This window comes from Neoarius graeffei, chromosome 22 (genome assembly GCF_027579695.1).
Source record: "Neoarius graeffei isolate fNeoGra1 chromosome 22, fNeoGra1.pri, whole genome shotgun sequence".
Taxonomy (NCBI): Eukaryota; Metazoa; Chordata; class Actinopteri; order Siluriformes; family Ariidae; genus Neoarius; species Neoarius graeffei.
In genome coordinates this window covers 39,843,475-39,866,681 of record NC_083590.1, presented here as the reverse complement: position 1 = coordinate 39,866,681, position 23,207 = coordinate 39,843,475, and the positions used below count along the sequence as shown (strand labels likewise).

Below are 23,207 nucleotides of genomic sequence, written 5' to 3'. Positions count from 1 at the left end.
GTAGTATATATATTTTTTGTAATTATATATTTATATAGATATTTATGAAGTGTATATATGGTATGTAGTATATATTTTTGTAATTATATATTTATATAGATATTTATGAAGTGTATATATGGAATGTAGTATATAATTTATTTTTGTAATTAAATATTTACATAGATATTTATGAAGTGTTATATATTTTTGTAATTATATATTTATATAGATATTCATGAAGTGTATATATGGTATATATTTTTATAGGTGTATTAATGTAGTTTGGATTTCAGGGTAGTTAAAAAGGGGTTGGAAATTAAAAAAGTATTGTACTTCTTCCCACTCCTTTTTCAAACAATGTGCAGTGTATTGTAATGTCTTAGCTCTTTATGCTATTTTATTTAGTTATTTTTTGTCACTTTCTTGTTGTCTTTCTTTTGTATGTACAAATAGTTACATACATTTTTTTATACATGTTCGAAATAAAAATAAATAAAAATATATATATAAGGACATTTCAAAGTAACCCCAAACTTTTGAACGGTAGTGTAGTGTAATTACAGTAGTAAAAGAGCCGTTCAAAAAAAATTCATCAGAGACTGAACTGGAACAGAAAAACAATAATAGTAAAGCAGCGTGCTATAAAGATATGTAAGGAATGTGGGTAAAGGTGAGAAAATGAGAGGAGGGGGAAAGCCGTCAGGAGATCCTTTTCTTGGGGTAAATTTGATCGGATATGTCGGTTTAATACATAAAACAAATCCACGCGATGTGAGTGGTAAGATGGCGGCCAGATGGCGTCACTCGTCTCTACAGTGGGGAATGGGCTATGCGAGCTCCAGATTTTATATAGAGCTCAGTGGGCCTCACTAACTGTTTTTTTTAAATAAATAAATAAGGATTAGCTTCCCTTTTTTGTATTGAAGCTGCTTTGGAAGTCCAACTGGGGTGTTCACAGCCCTTACACAATAACTCACCAAGATTTTGAAATGTCTCTTGGGTTCCTGATTGGGCTTAAGGTTTGTATGACACTGACAAAACCATTGGAGTACTGACAGCTTTAAAAAAAAACAACCCACAGCTGAACGAGAACAAGCATGCAGAACGATGTTGAAATCAATTCTCCCACGCCTGCAGTGTGACACAGAAAACATCTACGTGCAGTGGCGTCTCAGTGGTGTGTTTGGAGGCAGGATACAGTTTGTGCAGCACGAAGTTATAGAGGAGCCAGAGAGCAGCACATTGCATAACATCCTGCAGATACAGGTCAAGAGCTTCAGTTAATGTTCACATCAAACCTCAGAAGGGGGGGGGTGAGGGGTGATCTCAGAGACTTTTAGCGTTGCACGGTTGTTGGTTCCAGATGGGCGGGTTTGAACATCTGACAAACTGCTGATGATCTCCTGGGATTTTCACACGCAGAATCGTACAGGCGGTAGCTCTGCGAGAACTCAAATAAACGCTCTGTACAACTGTGCCGAACGGAAAAGCATCTTGGGACACGCTGAACTTTAAAGGAGATAGACAGAACCTTTATTTTTAAATACATTTCTGAGTGGATAGTATCTCCATCCTTGACTCTTGTATGCTGCATAAATGGGAATAAAAAATATATATTTTTGAGAGTTAAAATCGACCGCAAAGTTGGCATTCGAGTTGCCCCGCTGAGCCAGCCAGCCCTGAGTGCGTGATGTCACAACGGGAACCGGTTTTAAGGCCGAGGTCTTTGACAGCTATAGACCAAAATCATATAAATAAAAATTAAGGTGAAAGTAAGAAATACCGTTACCGACTTGCTCAACTAAGACTGATTTGACTTCACTGATTGTGGGTTGACTCTTATTAAAACAGGATGGGTGCTATAACTTATGCAACATACATGTACATGTATGCATTTTCACTGATAAAACGTAAAAGGCTAATTAAATAATCAGATTAACTGAGACGATCACATTCTGAAGCAAATTAAATAATCTTATACTGGTAACTTAAACACACAATACAAGTTACATGGATTAATCTAAATGCAGGTAAACAACCAGTGTTGTTGTTTTGTATCCAAACGAGAATCGGAGTTTACCCGTCTGTGTTCTCGCTTCTTGAAGGCTGATTGTTTCGAAACAATCTGACTTTCAGTTGTTCGTTCAGTTCTCCGTTCATTTGCTTCTTCCACATAAGGCCGAGATAATGCTGCTGAGGCAAGCATATCCAGCGGAGAAATCAGACGGCTGGTCCGCTCATTCTCCATACTGAGTACTCCACCATTACTGCTCGGCTCAGGCAATTACTAAAACCTGGGATGGGATGGGACGTCACCGGTTTTAGCAACAACTGCAGGGAGGTCCCTGCCCGAGCGATAATATGTTACGTCCCTTCCGTCCCAGGTTTTACCAACAACCCTCAGTTCACACTCCTGGTGCAACTGAACTTGGGGCCAATTTATGCTGACAACCCAGTCCTCGCAGATGGCGTCTGCATAGCCCCCCCCCCCGCTTTGGGCGCGCACCTCCCAAAATTTGTGACCATCGCAGAAGCCTCGCAGACAGCATCGCAGACAAGAGGGCTGTGATTGGTCCACTCTACATCCGCTGTACACGCACTTCTGCTTCCCTACTTTCCCGGTTTGTTTTGTTTTCACGACCGCCATTTTTAAAAACACGAGTGAAGATGGAGCAGCACGAAGAGCGGTTGATCGAGGAAGTGAGGAAGTACGTACATCTATACAACTCCAGTTCTAGTCATTATAAGGACAGCGGTGTTGAATGACCTGTTGCTCAGTAACCGGAAGATAAACACTCCACTAACCACACCCACCAACTACTCCTAGCGATTTCGCGACTTCGCGCCCCCTTGCGTTGTGGCGGTGAATAACATCGCGCACGCCTATTACTCCCCGCTCAACGATAAATTACAACTGTCTGCAAAAAGCTATCTGCGAAAGCCTTGTCGCAAGAGCATGCAGAGGCCGTTACTTTCTTTTTTTTTTAAATAAATAAATCGAATAAATACTTGCCTTTTCTTGTAGTTTTATTTTCCTTTAATTGTTAGGACTTTCAATACGGGCTTATAGCCAACGCTCCTCAACAGATCAGAGGTCTCGTATGAGTCTTCAGTAAAATGTGCAGAGCAGAGGAGAGACCACTTCGTAGGCGCCCAATGTGCCCATGAACTTCTCGCAAAACGCATCCAAATCTTTGCAGTTTGAACATTCTTGGGACATGAATGCAACGTAAATCCACCTTCTGTCGTGTTGCTGCACCGGCCAGCAACACATCTACGTGGCATGGCGATAAATTAGCTCAAAATGGAAGATCGGAGTTGCAGTCAGCTCTGTGTTTTAGTATAGCGGAAATGGCGATGAGACCGGTAGACTTCCTGCTGTGACGTCACAGATGTCAAGGTTATTCACTCAGACCGCTACCTATATGAATCACTTTAATCGTACCGGTAAAAATTACTGTATTAGATTTATTGTTAACGCTTAAAACTATTCCTGTGCCATTCTTGAGGTCTCAAGGCAAACAAAAAGTGAGGCCATGGTGCTGTGTATATGCTTTAAAGCAGATGGGCTACGACATCGGTTTGTACTCCTGTCAGCTAACAAGGAATCTGACGCTACATGTGTTGACAGTCAGAGATGTCCAGAAGCGCTGGCGACCGGCCATTTTCTCCGCCTACACAGACGGTCTGCGCCGGCTACACGAGCCCAGAAAGAAATAAAAACTTGCCTTTCCATAAACTGCTCAAGCAATTGTCTCCGTTGCTCATAATTTGCTGCAAATCCAATTATTCTACCACGAAACTGTCTTCGATTTGGGTCTAACATGACCGGAAGTGACGCCATATTTGTTGATCGATTCTCGCTCTCTGATTGGCTGAGCTGGACCATAGCGTATGTAGTTATGTTACAGAGCCAGGCAGCGTACTACAGAGGGGAAGTGAGAAAGCCAAGCGTACAGAGATCTGGCGGGAAATTTCAGACATATTTTGGAAGCATTTTCCAGGGAAATGGTGAGTAATTTATTCGCACCAGAAGGCATGTACATTTCAAAATACCCTCAGACCCCCATAGCGTTAGCGCGCGTTTGGCTTTTGCTGCCACAAATTCCACAAGCACCTACGACTTTTTTTTTTTTAAACCCAGGTACTTCCAGTTTTCTGAGGAACCCTGTCTGAAAAGAAAAAAAGGATGTACATTTCTGCACAATTTTACCCACATGGCTGGACTCGTGCCCTAAAAACTGAAAGGTATTACAAATGCACAAATCCATCCATCCATCCATCCATTATCCTAGCCTGGGCCCACCCATCCTAAGTGTGACGCAACACGGGGGCCTGTTGCGAGCTTAGTCTGGCAAGGCAAGCTATCTACAGCTCTTCCAAGCTCCCGAAAAATCGGGAGCCAATCAACTTTGAGCATCTCCAATGGCCCTGGGTAGAGGCGTGTTCAAGGCACTGACGTAGTAGAACTGCGACCGGAAGCCATAGATTGTTTACAGAATCTATGCCGGAAGCGCTTCATTCACTAGAAACATTACGAACATGGAGCAAGTTCTCATTGAAAACGGAGCAAAGAGCAGCCCTGGAGGTATTTATTGAAAGGAAGGACGTTTTCGCCTTGCTCCCGACCGGCTTCGGTAAGAGTTTAATCTACCAGTTAGCCCCGTCGCGTCACATACGTCAGAGGAAAGAGTGATGTGATTGGTTTAAGCTTCGTCACAGCCTTTTCTGGCTTCGACCAGTAGCAAACTGAGGCATTTCAGGGAGGCAGGTCAACCACGGGCTCTGGGAAACGCTTGGACTTAATATCTTTGCCAGACCAAATGCTCGCAGAGCTTTGAAGTCGCGTTAGCCAGACTACCATTATCCGTAACCGGTTATCCTGTGCAGGGTCGTGGGCAAGCTGAAGCATACTCACCCAGCTGACTATGGGTGAGAGGCGGGGCCAGTCGCCAGATCATCGCAGGGCTGACACACAGACACAAACATCCATTCACGCTCACATTGACACCTACGGTTAATTTAGAGCCACCAATTAGCCTAACCTGCATGTCTTTGGACTGTGAGGGAAACCGGAGCACCCGGAGAACATGCAGACTCCGCACAGAAAGGCTCCCGTCGGCCGCTGGGCTCGAACCCAGGACCTTTGTGCTGTGAGATGACAGTGTGAATCGCTACACCAGCGTGCCGCCCCAAATTCCCTATGAGCAACGACACACCCGTGGTAGGAACGAACGATCAGGGAGTGTCTCCTTTGGTAAACACATACCGTAGTACACGGTGTGAAAAGGGCTCTGTGTGAATCTTTTGTGCAGTTACTTTTGAAAACGGAAATCGCCTAATAATGACCAGAAACGCAACGACGCAACAGATGCCTGGTGATATTGCATTTATGGCATTACAAGGTGATGTGGCTGTTAGGAAAGCATGCAGTTCTCTCAAGAAGGAAGAAAAGTTCCATGAAAAGAAAAACGTGGCAAGGAAAAGAGGAATAACCGGTGTATAACTGGTGTAGAGCAGATCATGGCTTGAGGAGACTTGAATATTAATAAGTCCTTCATTTGTTCAGCTTGGAAATCAAATCAAAGGGAAGTGGCTGCTTTCGGCTGCACCTGACTGCCAAACGCCTACATTAAAACACTAATAATAATACAACCCCGATTCCAAAAAAGTTGGGACAAAGTACAAATTGTAAATAAAAACGGAATGCAATAATTTACAAATCTCAAAAACTGATATTGTATTCACAATAGAACATAGACAACATATCAAATGTCGAAAGTGAGACATTTTGAAATTTCATGTCAAATATTGGCTCATTTGAAATTTCATGACAGCAACACATCTCAAAAAAGTTGGGACAGGGGCAATAAGAGGCTGGAAAAGTTAAAGGTACAAAAAAGGAACAGCTGGAGGACCAAATTGCAACTCATTAGGTCAATTGGCAATAGGTCATTAACATGACTGGGTATAAAAAGAGCATCTTGGAATGGCAGCGGCTCTCAGAAGTAAAGATGGGAAGAGGATCACCAATCCCCCCAATTCTGCGCCGACAAATAGTGGAGCAATATCAGAAAGGAGTTTGACAGTGTAAAATTGCAAAGAGTTTGAACATATCATCTACAGTGCATAATATCATCAAAAGATTCAGAGAATCTGGAAGAATCTCTGTGCGTAAGGGTCAAGGCTGGAAAACCATGGTATGGGGTTGCATTAGTGCGTGTGGCATGGGCAGCTTACACATCTGGAAAGACACCATCAATGCTGAAAGGTATATCCAGGTTCTAGAGCAACATCTGCTCCCATCCAGACGACGTCTCTTTCAGGGAAGACCTTGCATTTTCCAACATGACAATGCCAAACCACATACTGCATCAATTACAGCATCATGGCTGCGTAGAAGAAGGGTCCGGGTACTGAACTGGCCAGCCTGCAGTCCAGATCTTTCACCACTAGAAAACATTTGGCGCATCATAAAACGGAAGATACGATAAAAAAGACCTAAGACAGTTGAGCAACTAGAATCCTACATTAGACAAGAATGGGTTAACATTCCTATCCCTAAACTTGAGCAACTTGTCTCCTCAGTCCCCAGACGTTTACAGACTGTTGTAAAGAGAAAAGGGGATGTCTCACAGTGGGAAACATGGCCTTGTCCCAACTTTTTTGAGATGTGTTGTTGTCATGAAATTTAAAATCACCTAATTTTTCTCTTTAAATGATACATTTTCTCAGTTTAAACATTTGATATGTCATCTATGTTCTATTCTGAATAAAATATGGAATTTTGAAACCTCCACATCATTGCATTCCGTTTTTATTTACAATTTGTACTTTGCCCCAACTTTTTTGGAATCGGGGTTGTAATAATAATAATAATAATAATAATGTTATACAAATCAGAGGGTGGGAACCGTGTTCATCGATGCACTGCAAGGAAAAGCAGCTACGAAAACACTGAACACAAGATTTGATAAACGTTTGTCTACACGCGCTTTGGATTTAACTGGAACGTTCTCGAACTTTGAATTCAGGCTGAAAATCACACAGACAACTCGACAGAGCCTGGCGGAAAAAACAGCCATGTGAGCTTCTGTGTAATGATTAACTTTTTGCCTGCAGTTTACATTCGTTGACAATTATCCCAAGGCTCTGGGAATGCACTGTGGAAACGCCACTACTTCCTGCCCAGACCAGCATAAACACGATAAGCAAGCCGGTGCAGATACACACACACACACACTCAATTCACAACAGCCATGTCTCTGAGCCATGGCTTACACTCTTTCACAACTCGTGACTTTGCTCTCAATAAACCGCTTACCTTCGGCGTCCTCGGGTTTTCACGACGCAGCCTGTGGATCGGTCCTTAACCGGATTTCGTCAGAATCTGTTCCATTTCTGAAGCTTGTATCTTAAAATCAGAGCCTCGGGTACTTTATTCTCCTGCGGATAAGCCTGTGCAAATCAGCACCATCGGGCACCGTGCTTGTCCTGACTCGTTGGTGGCACACGTGAGGAATGTAGAGGGATGAGCCGAGCAGGAGGTTGGCTTTGGTTGAAACCCAAACCACAAATCGCTCTCGACAAGAAAAAGTAGTCCCAATCCCCCCCCTTTCAAATCAGCAAAATATGTTGTAATACGGTAGAGCGCAATTTCAAATTAGCGTGTGGCGTTATACCGACACGCAAACCTGTCATCTGGACTATCGCATTGTTTCAAACAGCACCATATTAGCCATGTAATGATACGGTCATGTGAAAAAGAAAGTACACCCGCTTTCAAGTCTAGGTTTTAAGTGTCAGGACATCATGAAAAAAAAAAAATCACGTCTTAAAATTCAGCAAATACAACCTCAGATGGCCAATAACACGTGACATATTCACCCTGTCGTTGTTTATTTAACACAAAGTAAGCCAAAAAAGCAGTAGCGGTGTGTGGAAAAATTAAGTACACCCTTACTGCTTCCATAGAAATTATGAAGGCAATTAGCAGCCAGGTGCTGATCAAATGAATTTGATTAATTGATCATCAACAAGTATGGCCACCTTTTAAAGGTCCCATGGCATGAAATTTTCACTTTCTGAGGTTTTTTAACCTTAAAATGAGTTCCTCTGACCTTCTTAAGTCACCCCAGTGGCTAAAAATTTCATAATGTGTAAACCAAACTATGCCCAACATTTGAGAATGGCGCGTCAAAACGGCGCATTGATAAACTCTTCCCTTTACTACGTCAGCAAGGGAGATGATCCCCACGCCCCCCCCTCTGGATTCCCACCCACTGTATTGATTGCCCGCCCAGTTGTAGTGAGGAGACCATAGAGGACACAACAACATGGCATCACCTAAGTGAGCGAAACATTGAAATTGCGCTGTACATGGATGTGACAACACAGAAAAGAGTCTGTTTTTACTGCCGACGGGAGAGCCCCTGAAGACGCAGTGGCTTAATTTTATTTACTCCAATAATACGCCGTCGAGTCTACCTAAGACGGTGTATGTTTGTCGGAAGCATTTTCCTGAGGAATGTTTCCACAACTTGGGACAGTACAGGGCAGGTTTTGCACATCAACTGTCACTGAAGCCTGGGTCCGTACCAAGCATCCCTGCCGCATCAGCCACAAACACCGAACAAGTGAGTGTATAACTGGTCGTTTTGCCGTGTTTTAAAATCGGTGCGTTAGCCTAGCAATGGCTACATTAGCTGTGCAGCTAACCGCTTCCTGCAGTTAGCCAGGTAATCTGCGCTACAAAACCAAAAAGCATGCAGCATGCTCTGTTATAATAGCCAATCAAAACAGTTTTTACAAAGACACCCACATTCTTTTTTTTAAGTCACTCGTTCATTTTATTTGTTTGTTTGTTCAGTAAAAACCCAAACATTTGTTGAATTTATTTTATTTCCTTGCGTCGCACCTTAATGACGTCAGCGCGCGGTATTTTTCCCTTCGCGGTTTGTTCCTTCTCTCTCTCGCCATAGTAAGACACCCACATCCGCTTGTTCTGACCCACTGGAGGTAGCGTCACAGTGCTGTTAGCCAATCAGAGGTAACACGTTTACATGCATGTCATGAATATTAATGATAAGACCCGCCCCCACCCTCTACCCTTCCCCGCCTCCTGCTTCTCATTAGCAAAACGACGCACTGGGAAAAGCGCTGAAATGGGGCTTTCTCCCAGGAGGCTATATCTACGTGCCGAGGGTTCATTTCGAGAAAGGCTGCGGATAGAACATCCGGAAACCTCCACGAGCCCGTTTAAAGCATCAACAAACCACCATGCCATGGGTCCTTTAAAAAGCAGACGTTTTGGTCTGGAGCACTCAGGTTTATATATGTTAGCATGGTGCCAAGGAGGAAAGACGCATCAGCAATGATCTTCAAGAAGCAATGGTTGCTGCACATCAGTCTGGGAAGGGTTCTAAGGCCATTTCCAAACAATTTGAAATCCATCATTCTACTGTGAGAAAGATCATTCAGAAGCGGAAAACATTCAAGACAGTTGCCAATCTTCCCAGGAGTGGACGTCCCAGCAAATTTACTCCAAACTCAGACCGTGCGACGCTCAGAGAAACTGCAAAAACCCAATAACTACCGTACATCTAGGACTCTACAGGCCACAGTTAGCATGTTAAATGTTAAAGTTCATGACAGTGTAATTAGAAAAAGGCTGCGCAAGTACCGTATGGCTTGTTTGGAAGGGTTGCCAGAAGAAAGCCTCTTCTATCTAAAAAGAAAAATGGCAGCACGGCTTAGGTTTGCAAAGATGCATCTGAACAAGCCACAAGCCTTCTAGAACAATGTCCTTTGGACAGATGAGACCAAAGTGGAAATGTTTGGCCATAATGCACAGCGCCATGTTCGGCGAAAACCAAAAACAGCATATCAGCACAAACGCCTCATCCCAACCATCAAGCACGGTGGTGAAGGGGTGAGGATTTGGGCTTGTTTTGCAGCCACAGGGCCTGGGTACCTTGCAGTCATTGAGTCAACCATGAACTTCTCTGTATATCAGAGTATTTTATGGCCCTTTTCCACTACCCTTTTTCAGCTCGCTTCAGCCCGACATGGCTCGCGTTTCGACTACCCCAGAGCAGCACGACTCGGCTCGCTTCAGCCCTGCTCAGCACTCAAAACTCGCACGGTTTTGGAGTGGGGCTGAAGCGAGCCAAACCGAGCTGAGTGGGGCTAGGGGCGTGAGCAGACACTCCCCTGTGCACTGATTGGTGAGGAGGAGTGTCCTCACATGCCCACACACGCCCCGTGAGCACGCTGGGATCTGTAAACACCATAAATCTGGAAGAAGAGGAATTACGAATTACGAGAATTTCTGAAGCCTTATGCGCCTCGCCTCATCTATACGCTCTTGCCAGTATCTGTTGGCGTTGTCGGTGACAACAAGCCACAGCACCAAGACCAGCAACACTAACGACTCCATGTCCTCCATGTTTATTGTTTACTATCCGGGTCGTGAGACTACCGCTTAAAAGGTCACTGATGTCACTGTTTGCGCCGCCTAACGACATCACGTGACGTCCACCCACTTTCGCTAACTCCACCCAATGTGTCCACCCACTTCCAGCCAGCACGGTTCAGCGCGGTTGTAGTCGAAATGCAACCCCAACAGCCCCGCTCAGCTCGACTCAGCCCAACTCAGCACGGCACAGCTCAGCCGCGTTGGTAGTGGAAAAGCGGCATTAGAGGCAAACGGAATAGTCTAGTCGTGATTTCATGAACCCGGAGATGTTGAGTACCCTAAAATTTTATTGCAGAAATATCATCTGTAGGCCTAATGGATAGAATTTAGCTTGGTTGCCCAAAGTTGCACTTTGAGCAATTTGCATAATTTGCATAAATAGGCGATTAAACTGAGATTATTACAGGTAAATAGGCTAAAAAAAAAATAGATATCACCATCAAACTTTCTCAGTTGATTACTTATGCTAACATGAGAAAAAAAATGTATTGCATGGTTTTGTAATTTAATGTTTAAATATGCAAATGAGGCCATAAACCATCAAATATGCGCTCGTTTGCATACACACAAAATCATATTCATTGATGAAGCCCGAGTCAAAATAATTTTTACTTAGGGTAAAAATGTATACTTGGGGGTATGATTTGGTGAAAAACGTTTAAGGAATCTGATCAGGTGGCAGTGTTTGGACTACTGTATGGATAGATTAAGGAGTGTTCCATGCAGAACAAGTATCCAGTATGCACAAACACACCCAAACACACCCAAAAGAACAATAACACAACTATGTACATGAACTGCAAATGTGCAAACAAACTGTAAAATAACTATATATAGTATGCATGAACAACCACACCATCCCACTTAATAGCCTTCACCATCTTCATAATTTGTTTCTTCATTCCCTTCAGTCTCATCATCTTCATCTGTATGAACTGTGAATGGGTTGCAGCAGCCGACCTCATCAGCATGGCAGCTACGGTTTCCTTTACTACAGGCCTTCAATGTGCTGCAGCTACAGCTGGTGACATCAAGCAGCTGTACTGGAGCCACTGCCTGGATGGCAAGAGCAGGCATGATAACCCTTCCACCAACCTCCCATCCAAACTTAGTGATGTCTCTTGCTTCTACAGGTGGCTCTCTCTGACCTGCAGCCTTCCACAACATGACCTGAAGATGAGCACGCAGTATGTGTAGCATCAGGTTGGCATCAGTAGGAGGAAGCTTTTTAAGTTTAGGAGGCTTTTTGCTGCGACTGTAAATCTGGTAACGAGTGCTATTCATCGACTTGGCCTTCTTCTGCCCATATAGTGCGACAAAGAACTCAGTCCCAACGTCTTTTAGGGCACTGTGAGTAGCATCAGGTTCACCAAGCACTGTATTGAGACCAGGGATAGAATTCCCTAGGAGTACTTTCAGGGCAGATGTCTTGCCCTTTCCACAGGGATAGGAAGCAGTGTCGCATCCCGATAGTGCATGCATCCCCAGGAGACCTTGGCTACGTTCACACTGCAGGCTGAAGTGACTCAAATCCGATCTTTTCGCCCATATGTGACCTGTATCCGATCTTTTATTGACAATACGAACGACACAGATCCGATTTTTTCAAATCCGACCCAGGCCGTTTGGATATGTGGTCCTAATTCCGATTCCTATCCGCACTTTTCATATGCAACTTCAGTCTGAACCGCCAGGTCGCATTCATCCGACTTACACGTCATCAACAAGCCACAAACATCACTATTCTGCGCTGAAGTAGGCGGCGGGTCTCTCAAAAAAAGTTACAACAACATGGCGCATAATCACGGGCGCAGATAGAGGGTGGGACGGGTGGGATTCGTCCCACCCAGATTTAAATTCACTTCGTTCGGTCCCCCACCCCCAGCGCTCGAAACTAACGGTGTCCCGACGTCCCGGGGACCATAAAAAATGTCATCGGGACACAAAATTATCATATCTGGGACAATCCTGGGACAATGGAAAAAAATAGATCTAGAAAAAAAGTTCTACATTAATATTATTTACAAAGCCGTAACACATACGTAGACATTCACCTAATTTGTCAATTTTAATTTTAAAACGTTAACAGCGAAAAATACATTAGTAGCTACACTTTCGATGCACCTGCATCCGTAGGCTACAGAGCAGCGCATTCTGTTCTAGAATCTTCGGCCGGTGTCCGCATTATATGGACTTGGAATGGAATTGCTACCGCACACACTGCGCCGACTCTTGCCAGAACAAAAATGCTTAAGTGGTTGAAGCGGACCGACTGCGGGGAAGAAACTGAAAGCCCAGACATAACGTCTCCAGGACCTTCAGGATCCAAAGTGTCATCGCCTGTCAATGTGGTAAGTTATTTGTGATTATTAGGTTATGACTTATGATGCTATGGTTAGGTAGGAACTACTGTGGATAGGGCGGGTCTGCAGGCAACGCTAGCAACTGAATGAACTTAATGAACACTGTTAGACACGTTATAAAATACAACAGGAATGATGTGGATGATATTGACGGAAGATACCGTTCAACAGAATAAGTGGGTTTTCTTGGTGTCTTTCTAGTTCAGAAAGTTTAGTCAGTCAGCAGCACAACTAGGCTAGGACCTGGCACTATGTTGATGTTGCTAACATTTGCACCCACGTTTCAGCAGCGAAAGTTCATAAAAATGGATAACAGAAAGTTCATAAAAATGGATAACGGTAATGGATAACGGAAAGTTCATAAAAATGGATAACGGTAATGGATAACGGAAAGTTCATAAAAATGGATAACGTAATGGATAACGGAAAGTTCATAAAAATGGATAACGGTAATGGTGGAAATTATAAGTTGGCCTTATAAGTGCCAACAGATATTCAAGGTATAAGTAGATGAAATGAACATAAAAGGGGTCTTATTTTCAACTAAAGTGTACTGCAGATTTAGTGAGTTGAAACATTTTCTGAATGAGCTAGCTGGCCCCTTTAAATAAACGGGTATCTATTCATACAGTGAGATCGCCAAAGTTTAATAAACTGAAAATGCAATAACTAATTTTGAAGTAGATGATGTATAGGACATGTGTCACTTGTGTTTTGTGACTTATTGTAAAAATGATATAAAGGGTTCAAAATCGCATAGTTACAAATATAATAGTAACTTCATATGATATTAACCACTGGTTATTTCAGAGAGGAAAAAAATGGGGACACTATTGCTTCCATTCGGGACAATACAACACAGAATTCGGGACCACTGGGGGACACAAAGAAAAAAAGTTAATTTCAAGCCCAGCCCCCCCCCACTTTGCATAAGGCAAACCTCACGGAAAAATCAAAAGACTAATTACCATTCGGTTTATTGAGGTGCACAGCAGTGTATACATAGTTGCAACAATTCACATAAAACAAAACAAAGACTGATATTCGGTTGGTTGAGCTGCGCAGACTGCACAGGTTGCAAGCTCGAGCTTGGTTGCTATGGTAACCCACAACAAGTTTGACAGGCATATCGGGGTTGGGGTTGGTTTGCTGGCAGCTTTGTCCCCCCCAGTTTTTTGTCCCCCCCAGTTCAAAAAACGTATCTGCGCCCCTGCGCATGACATCAATGCGAGGGACGCTTCGGGCTGTGAAGGTTCTGAATCTTCTCAATGGAAGGACGCAGAGGTTAGGGAGCTGATTTCCATTTGGGGGGGATGCAGCTATTCAAGCTAGATTGGATGGGTCATACCGCAACCGGGCAGTTTTACTTCCGTAAACACTGGCCATGCTCACTGCGTGTGACGTCGGCGTATCCTGCAATGCGCATGCGGAACACTTTTAGGTCGCTTTTCGTTCATGCTGAGGATCACATACAAGTCGCATATATTTGTTAATGTGAACGACCTCACAAAAAAAAAAATCGGATTTCACAAAAAAATCGGAATTGAGCATTAAGCCTTGCAGTGTGAACGTAGCGCTTGACACCTTTTGAAAATTTGACATTGACCTTTGCCATTACATGGCATGAAGAAGCAGTGTACTGTTTTGCTGTCCATACTGACCATGAATGAGGGAACGGGTCAAAAACAAGTCGTTAATATTGTTTGAGTCTGATTCTAGGTGTTATACCAACAAAATATGACCTTGCATCAGGGAAGTTAAAGATATTGCATGAATGACATTCATATTACCCATACAAGCAAATGATAAACAATTGCTTGCATTTCCATGAAACACTTACAGTATCCACTACAGCATATCTGGTAAGGCATTAATTTAGATTTTCCAACATACTGTAGATTCTTTACACTTAGATTACTTTATCCAGTCCAGATGGAATTGTCGATGTTAGGGGTATAGTCATTCACCATGGGAGAGAAAAGTGATCAAGTAGAGAGTCAAGTAGCAAGTGAATGTGTCAGTGTCTGGACTAAATATTTTACTGTCAAGTAAAAGCTAATTATGTAATACCATAGAACAATAACTAAGTAAAAGCTAAATGTGTAATACCATAGCAGAAAATCAGGATTGAGAGTCTGGAGAGGTCAGTGAAATGAGACTTTTATTCTCTTACTCAGCCCAGTCTCGGTTTTTAACATTTAAAGGTCCCATGGCATGGTGGTTTGTTGATGCTTTAAACGGGCTCGTGGAGGTTTCCGGATGTTCTATCCGCAGCCTTTCTCGAAATGAACCCTCGGCACGTAGATATAGCCTCCTGGGAGAAAGCCCCATTTCAGCGCTTTTCCCAGTGCGTCGTTTTGCTAATGAGAAGCAGGAGGCGGGGAAGGGTAGAGGGTGGGGGCGGGCCATGGGGGGAGGGGAGGGGCTTGACCAAGCTGCGCGCACACATACTCGCTGCTATCAGCGCCTGTAGCCACGCTGCTAAGACAAAACCCCGTTCTCCCTCGGACTCCTTTCGTAAACTCAACGTGACACAGAGAGTGAGAGTGTTCGGAGTGGTAGTTTACGAACGTATAATACCCTAGGCTTGAACACGCACTCCATAACCAAAGAGGATAGAAGCAGCAACTGCAGCAACATATCGCTTATCCAACAGAAGACATGCATTGCGGAGCAATAGTCAAACATAAGCTCATAAGTTACAGTCAATTTCCAGACTAAACTCAGTTTAACAGAGCATGCTGCATGCTCTTTAGTTTTGTAGCGCAGATTACCTGGTTAACTGCAGGAAGCGGTTAGCTGCACAGCTAATGTAGCCATTGCAAGGCTAACGCACCGATTTTAAAACACGGCAAAACAACCAGTTCTACACTTACTTGTTCAGTGTTTGTGGCTGATGCGGCAGGGATGCTTGGTACGGACCCAGGCTTCAGTGACAGTTGATGTGCAAAACCTGCCCTGTACTGTCCCAAGTTGTGGAAACATTCCTCAGGAAAATGCTTCCGACAAACATACACCGTCTTAGGTAGACTCGACGGCGTATTATTGAAGTAAATACAATTAAGCCACTGCGTCTTCAGGGGCTCTCCCGTCGGCAGTAAAAACAGACTCCTTTCTGTGTTGTCACATCCATGTACAGCACAATTTCCATGTTTCGCTCGCTTAGGTGATGCCATGTTGTTGTGTCCTCTATGGTCTCCTCACTACAACTGGGCGGGGCAATCCATACAGTGGGTGGGAATCCAGAGGGGGGCGTGGGGATCATCTCCCTTGCTGACGTAGTAAAGGGAAGAGCTTATCAACGCGCCGTTTTGACGCGCCATTCTCAAATGTTGGGCATAGTTTGGTTTACACATTATGAAATTTCTAGCCACTGGGGTGACTTAAGAAGGTCAGAGGAACTCATTTTAACGTTAAAAAACCTCAGAAAGTGAAAATTTCATGCCATGGGACCTTTAATTAATGTCCTGAATTTGACAAGTCAGAGCTTTAATTTTCCACTAGCAAGATCTAGGTGGATGCATGTGTATGGATGCTTATGATGACTGACACAAGCACAGAATGTAGGCTGTGGTAAAAAGTGTAGTTGGTGAACTGTGTTCTTCACAGATGTCTGGGAAAGTGGAGCTGAATTGTCAGAATCCTTTTTCTGGCGACTTTCGGCAGTTCTCTTGGTCTGACTTAGCCTTTATGGCTGTCTACTACTACTACTACTACTGTCTACTAGATTCCTCAAAAGGTTTTCACCAACTCAGACCCCCCCAAGTACACATATTTACCCTTAGAAACCTTTTTTGACCCTGGCTTTATCAAACGAATTTAGTTTTGTTTGTATGCTAATTAGCATATTTTTGTTGATTTATGGCCTCATTTGCATATTTAAACATCAAATTACAAAAACATGCAATACATTTTTTTTCTCATCTTAATATGAGTAATCAACTGAGAGTGTTTCATGGTGATATCTATTATTTAAATTTTTTTGCCTATTCACCTGTAATCAGGGCTTTGAACCATAATTTTTTTCCTATTGGTTCGTTCCGAACAGAAACGGAATTTTAACGTTTCCGGTTTTGGGTTCCACCATTAAATAGATGTTCCCGAACCGGTTAGAACAAAAAAATTTCGTTCCCGGAACGGTTAATTACGTTCCCTGTCAGCTGTTTAACAAATGGCTATAAAATTATGTCTCTGTCTCATCCAGCTTAAGCCAAATTCTATTACAACCTTCATTAAATAAGACAAGAAATAATTCAAAACAATTATTTCAAATGTTGGCGATTTGGATTCTCAGTATGTCTTCCCATCTACACAAACAGAAAAAGTGCCAAAAATGAAAGATAATTCGTTTAGTGTGTTACCAAAGGCTAGTCAGGCCCTATACATTGATAGGCTAACAGAGGTTAACGTCATTTAATGTTCGCGAGCCTCTCATTAACGTGGACAAATATATTGATATCGACGTTTTTGAATAACGATAGACTGCAATATTTACCTCTTATTTAAGATGTGGAGACGTGATAGTAGTCCACCCTCCCGCTCTCTCCATTCAGTCAGCGAACGTCACACAGGAAGTGAACCCCAGCAGGTCATAGAAACTTACGCAGGAGAAGAATGACTTTTTTATTTGTAGGCTACGGAAACTTTGAGGAACGAAATAAAAACCGGTATTAACCGGTTACCATTATTTTTAATAAGCGTTTCTGTTCCGGAACATAAAAAATAATAAAGTTTCTGGTTTCGTTTCTGTTCCATGTGAAATAGAAAAAGTTCCCGGTTTTCGTTTTCGTTCCTTGAACCGGTTCAAAGCCCTGCCTGTAATAATCTCACATTAATCACCTATTTATGCTAATTATGCAAATTGCTCAAAGTGCAACTTTGGGCAACCAAGCTAAATTCCATCCAATAGGCCTATAGATGACATTTATGCAATAAAACTTTAGGGTACTCAACATTTCTGGGTTTACTATTGGGCCTATGGGGATCACGACTAGACTATAAGGCCATCTGTCCAACAGCTAAAGCTTGGCTGCAATTGGGTCATGCGACAGGACAACCATCCCAAGCACACCAGCAAATCTACAGCAGAGTGGCTGAAAAAGAAAAGAATCAAGGTGTTGGAATGGCCAAGTCAAAGTCCAGACCTCAACCCGACTGTGGTGGGACCTTAAGAGAGCTGTGCATAAACAAATGCCCTCAAACATGAATGAACTGAAGCAATGTTGTAAAGAAGAATGGGCCAGAATTCCTCCACAATGATGCGAGAGACTGATAAAATCATACAGAAAACGATTGCTTCAAGTTACTGCTGCAAAAGGTGGTTCTACAAGTTATTGAATCATGGGGTGCACTTACTTTTTCCACACACAGATTCTGCATTTTCACTTAATTGGTGTTAGATAAATAATGACCCGGTGAAATCTGTTGTGTGTTGCTTTACACCTGAGGTTAGATTTGCATAATTTTAGGACCCGCTAAGGATCAGACGATTTTTTTTTTTTTTTATGTCTTGACTGGTAAAACCGTGTAACTGGAAGAGGGTGTACTTTCTTTTTCACATGATCGTATATCATGCAATGATAAAATCACAATACAAATTTACACCAATTTGAATCGACTGAGTAAAAATAAAATCACAAATCAGGCTGAAACTTTCTTAGCTGTAATTATGTTGTTCAGGCAGCAGAGGGCAGAATAATGGACAGTAGCAGAAATATGCGTGACTTTACTGTAGGTGGAAGTAACACAGCTCTAATTCCACACCAAAAAAAAAAATCTAAAATGGGAGAGTGGTGTTGGATGATTGTAAATAACATTTACAGTGCCTTGCAAAAGTATTCATACCCCTTGAACTTTTTCACATTTTTCCACCTTACAACCACGAACTTAAAAGTTTTTTATTGAGATTTTATGTGATAGACCAACACAGAGTAGCACATAATTGTGAAGTGAAATGAAAATGATAAATGTTCTTCAAAATTTTAAACAAATAAAAATCTGAAAAATGTGATGTGCATTAGTATTCAGCCCCCCTGCGTCAATACTTTGCAGAGCCACCTTTTGCTGCAATTACAGCTGCAAGTCTTTTGTGGTATGTCTCTACCAGCTTTGCACATCTAGACACTGAAATTTTGGACCATTCTTCTTTGCAAAATCAAGCTCAGCCAGATTGGATGGAGAGCGTCTGTGAACAGCAATTTTCAAGTCTTGCCACAGATGCTCAATGGGATTTAGGTCTGGACTTTGACTGGACCATTCTAACACATGAATATTCTTTGATCTAAACCATTCTATTGTAGCTCTGGCTGTATGTTTAGGGTCATTGTCTTGCTGGAAGGTGAATCTCCTTCCCAGTCTCAAGTCTTTTGCAGCCTCCAACAGGTTTTCTTCCAAGATTGCCCTGTATTTAGCTCCATCCATCTTCCCATCAACTCTGACCAGCTTCCCTGTCCCTGCTGAAGAAAAGCATCCCCATAGCATGATGCTGCCACCACCATGTTTCACAGTGGGGATGGTGTGTGCAGGGTGATGAGCAGTGTTAGTTTTCCGCCACACATAGCGCTTTGCATTTAGACCAAAAAGTTCAACTTTGGTCTCATCTAACCAAAGCACCTTCTTCCACATGTTTGCTGTGTCCCCTACATGGCTTCTTATGCCTGTCTTTCAACAATGGCTTTCTTCTTGCCACTCTTCCAAAAAGGCCAGATTTGTGGAGTGTACGACTTATAGCTGTCCTGTGCACAGATTATCCCACCTGAGCTGTGGATTTCTGCAGCTCCTCCAGAGTGATCATGGGCCTCTTGGCTGCTTCTCTGACCAGTGCTCTCCTTGCTCGCTCTGTCAGTTTAGGTGGACGGTCATGTCTTGGTAGTTTTGCGGTTGTGCCATACTTTTTCCATTTTTGAATGATGGATTGAACAGTGCTTCTTGAGATGTTCAGAGCTTGGGATATTTTTTTATAACCTAACCCTGCTTTAAACTTCTCCAGAACTTTATCCCTAACCTGTCTGGTGAGTTCTTTGGTCTTCATGATGCTGTTTGTTCTTCAGTGTTCTCTAACAAACCACTGAGGCCTTCACAGAACAAGTGTATTTATGCCGAGAGTAAATTACACACAGTAGGACTCTATTAACTAATCAGATGACTTCTGAAGGCAATTGATTGCACTGGATTGTATTGAGAGGTATCAGAGTACAGGGGGCTGAATACTAATGCACACCACATTTTTCAGATTTTTATTTGTTTAAAATTTTGAAGACCATTTGTGACCCCTCACCGAATCCAGGGACGCATGTCGGCCGAAACGAATCCGAGATAATCGCAAAAGAAGCATTTTTTTCGAAATTTGTGATTTTTGTTTTTTTCCATCATGTGCAAGTTGAGATCTTGAAGAATGCAATCAGTATTTCAGATAATAGATTGTTTTGTTGGAAAAGCATACATTTTTTGTTGCAAATTGTCTCGTTTTTGTCAGGACTGTAGCCTGCTGGGGGGTGTGGGTAAATTACCATATGGGCCATTCACATGACGATTTAAGTCTTTTTTTTTTTTTTCGCGAATCAGCTGTATGATACGAGCTGAGCTCGTGGCTACTTAAGCTGCATACAGGCGTGTGATTTCACTATGGAATGAGCAAGCTAAACAGAGCGCAGAGGAGCTGAAACACCGCGAAGCAAACAGACACTCGGTATTTACATCGGAGATAACCATTTCTAGCAAAAAAAAACGCAACCTCGTTTTCCAGATTGAATGGAATACTTGAATGATTGGATGATACACGGACCGTTCTAGGATTACATTCCATCGGAGGCATTGGTGTGTGCAAGGCGCCGTTTCTCTTTCTGATGGGGTAAGTTTATTAATCTAAGGCTGTGTGGTTATTTTTGCATGTAACGGAGAGCGTTGTGGTTTGGTTAAGCCTAGGTCACAACCGGACGTACGATTTTTTGGCCGTGTGATTTTTGGCATTTCCCAAATCGCTGCGTTTTTTTTTGTTGTTGTTGTTCATGGAGAAAGACGCGCGTTGGCCGTAAGTTTGTCTTGCAACCTGAAAAAAACGTAAGCGCCCGTAGAGTTTGTTTGACATGACAAAGAACCTCTGCAGCCGGTCTGCGGCTCGAAAATCAGCACGTCACACGCACGCTCTCGTGCGTTTCACACGCGCGCTCTCATGCGTTTCTTGCGTTTTTTGCGTGTAGACCGGCCGTAGGAGCACGGTACGGCCGGTTGTGACCGAGGCTTTACATGAAACTAGCGTTGTGTTAGTTGTGTCATCATCGTGCTATCTTTCTTTCTTACGGTGTGAGTAATTTTTCAACCACAAAACGTTAAAGTATACTTTAGGACTTATTTTTGTACTTCATAATTGTGTTGGGCATACTTTGCATGGAAGGAAAATTGACGTGGTGATCTTTGTTTACATGAAAGTAGCATTGTGCTAGCTAGTAGGGGGTAGGGCTTTCCTTAATATCATGCAAATGAGCACCATTATGTGCCCGCCCTACACCCAGAGTAGCTGAGATGGAAAACTTTGAGGGCGATTTTCTCCCTTTTCTGTTTTAAGAAGTATACACTTTCAAAAGGCCACACATTCTTCAAATATTGTCAGATCTCCACATGGAAGGCATCATTGGAAAGCTTAGAAACTGTACTTTCTGAATCTGTCAATAACTCAAAATGCCCCTGGGCGGACATGTGTCCCTGGATTCCGTTATCTGACACATTTATCGTTTTCGTTTCACTTCACAATTATGTGCTACTCTGTGTTGGTCTATCACATAAAATCTCAATAAAAAACTTTTAAGTTTGTGGTTGTAAGGTGGAAAAATGTGAAAAAGTTCAAGGGGTATGAATACTTTTTCAAGGCACTGTATCTGTATAGTCAAACACCGCTTTTGTGATTTTAATTCAAAACTGAGCCGCAGGACAAATCTAGTGACTTTTTCAGCACGTTAGTGATGGTCCTGAACTTGATACGGCTCACGTCACAGCCGCTGTTCTACAAGCTTCGAAAGAAAGCAGGGTCACCTGATGCACCACTAGCAGCTATGTTTACGTGCACATGTGTTTTACGGTCGGGATGAATTTCATTCTGATCGGCAATTCCGAACGTACCGTTTACATGAAAGCGATCGGATAGACGTGTGCCTGTTTGTGTCCCAAGCGTACAACTGGTGCAATAGATCGTGCACTTTCTTGCTGCACTGTCACCTCACAGCAAGAAGGTTCCGGGTTCGAACCTCACCGCCGATGGGGGCCTTTCTGCGTGGGTTTCCTCCGGGTGCTCCAGTTTCCCCCATAGTTCAACGACAAGTAGATTAGATACGGTAAAACACCCTTTTGTACAAGCCAGCGTAACTAGCTTAGTGCTGGTCCCAAGCCCGGATAAACTGGGGAGGGTTGAAAGAATGCCAACACACCTACTGGAAAAGTTTAAACCAGTGTTGTAGTCGAGTCACTAAACCTCGAGTCCGAGTCCCCAGTGTTCAAGTCCAACTCAAGTCACGAGTACTTAAAATTAGGGCACGAGTCAGACTCGAGTACTACAAGCCTGGTTTAAACTGACCACCCACTGCCATGATTAGTATGACGAAAGGCAAATTTAGAGAGAAAAAAAAAGTCATGACGTCGTTACTGCACGAAGGCACTCAGGTGCAACCAGAACGCAATCTGATCAAGCATTTACATGGTGAATATTTTCCTACCCAATTAAATATAGCTAGCATGACTGTGCTACACCTGCGGCCAATCACTGGCAACCACTGTTCCACAGCAGCCAATCACTGATCGCGAATATTTCTCCCGCCCTCTTGCCTCTTTGTTCTTCAGTTTTAAACTCTCTTCTCGGAGATAGTACAGTTTATCAGTTCTCAAAGCGAGGAAACGTTTTCCTTCGCAGCGACTCACGGTCACTGCTTCGTTTGATCTTGATAGAAAGTTTCGTATGCCGTAACTGCACGAAAGTTTTATTCGTAGTGCCGTGACTTAGTTCGTTATTCGAGAAATAAACAGGGTTCCCCCGGGGTTCTGAAAAATATTCTCCGCTTTTTTTCCCTTGAAAAATAAAGTTCAAGAAGTATTCTTCACTTTTTCTTAGTCTGTATTTTTTCTTCGTTACCGACTTATCAACGGGGACTTAATAGAGGTTTATACCAACCCAACTGGCACAATTCAAATATTTGTACAGATACAGCTCAGCCTCTCCGTTACAGGTAACGTTTGGGCTCTACTGAGGCTCTGTCCACACGGCAACGGATTCAGGTGAATCCGATAACATTTTTTGTCGTTTCGGCCTGGCGTCCACACGGCACCGGCGTTTTGGGTGCCCCAAAACGATATTTTTTGAGAACGGGTTCCAGAGTGGAAAAATCTGGCAACGGCGCCGT

The 23,207-nt window shown here is 43.0% G+C and overlaps 1 protein-coding gene across 4 annotated transcripts in view; it reads right to left on the bottom strand.

Annotated features, from left to right (window-relative positions):
- phactr4a (phosphatase and actin regulator 4a) overlaps positions 1-23,207 on the bottom strand; it is a 211,364-nt gene that overhangs the window by 175,048 nt on the left and 13,109 nt on the right. The window contains exons 1-2 of one of the 4 annotated variants that reach the window (XM_060904803.1): positions 7,307-7,508; positions 6,223-6,434 (exon numbers count right to left, since the gene is read on the bottom strand). The exons of 1 other annotated variant lie outside the window; for it this stretch is intronic. The gene's annotated coding sequence lies outside the window, so the exon portion shown is untranslated. Of the gene's footprint in view, positions 1-4,900; positions 5,119-6,222; positions 6,435-7,306; positions 7,509-23,207 lie in introns of those variants that run through there. 2 more of the 4 variants (XM_060904801.1, XM_060904804.1) reach the window with 2 other exon arrangements.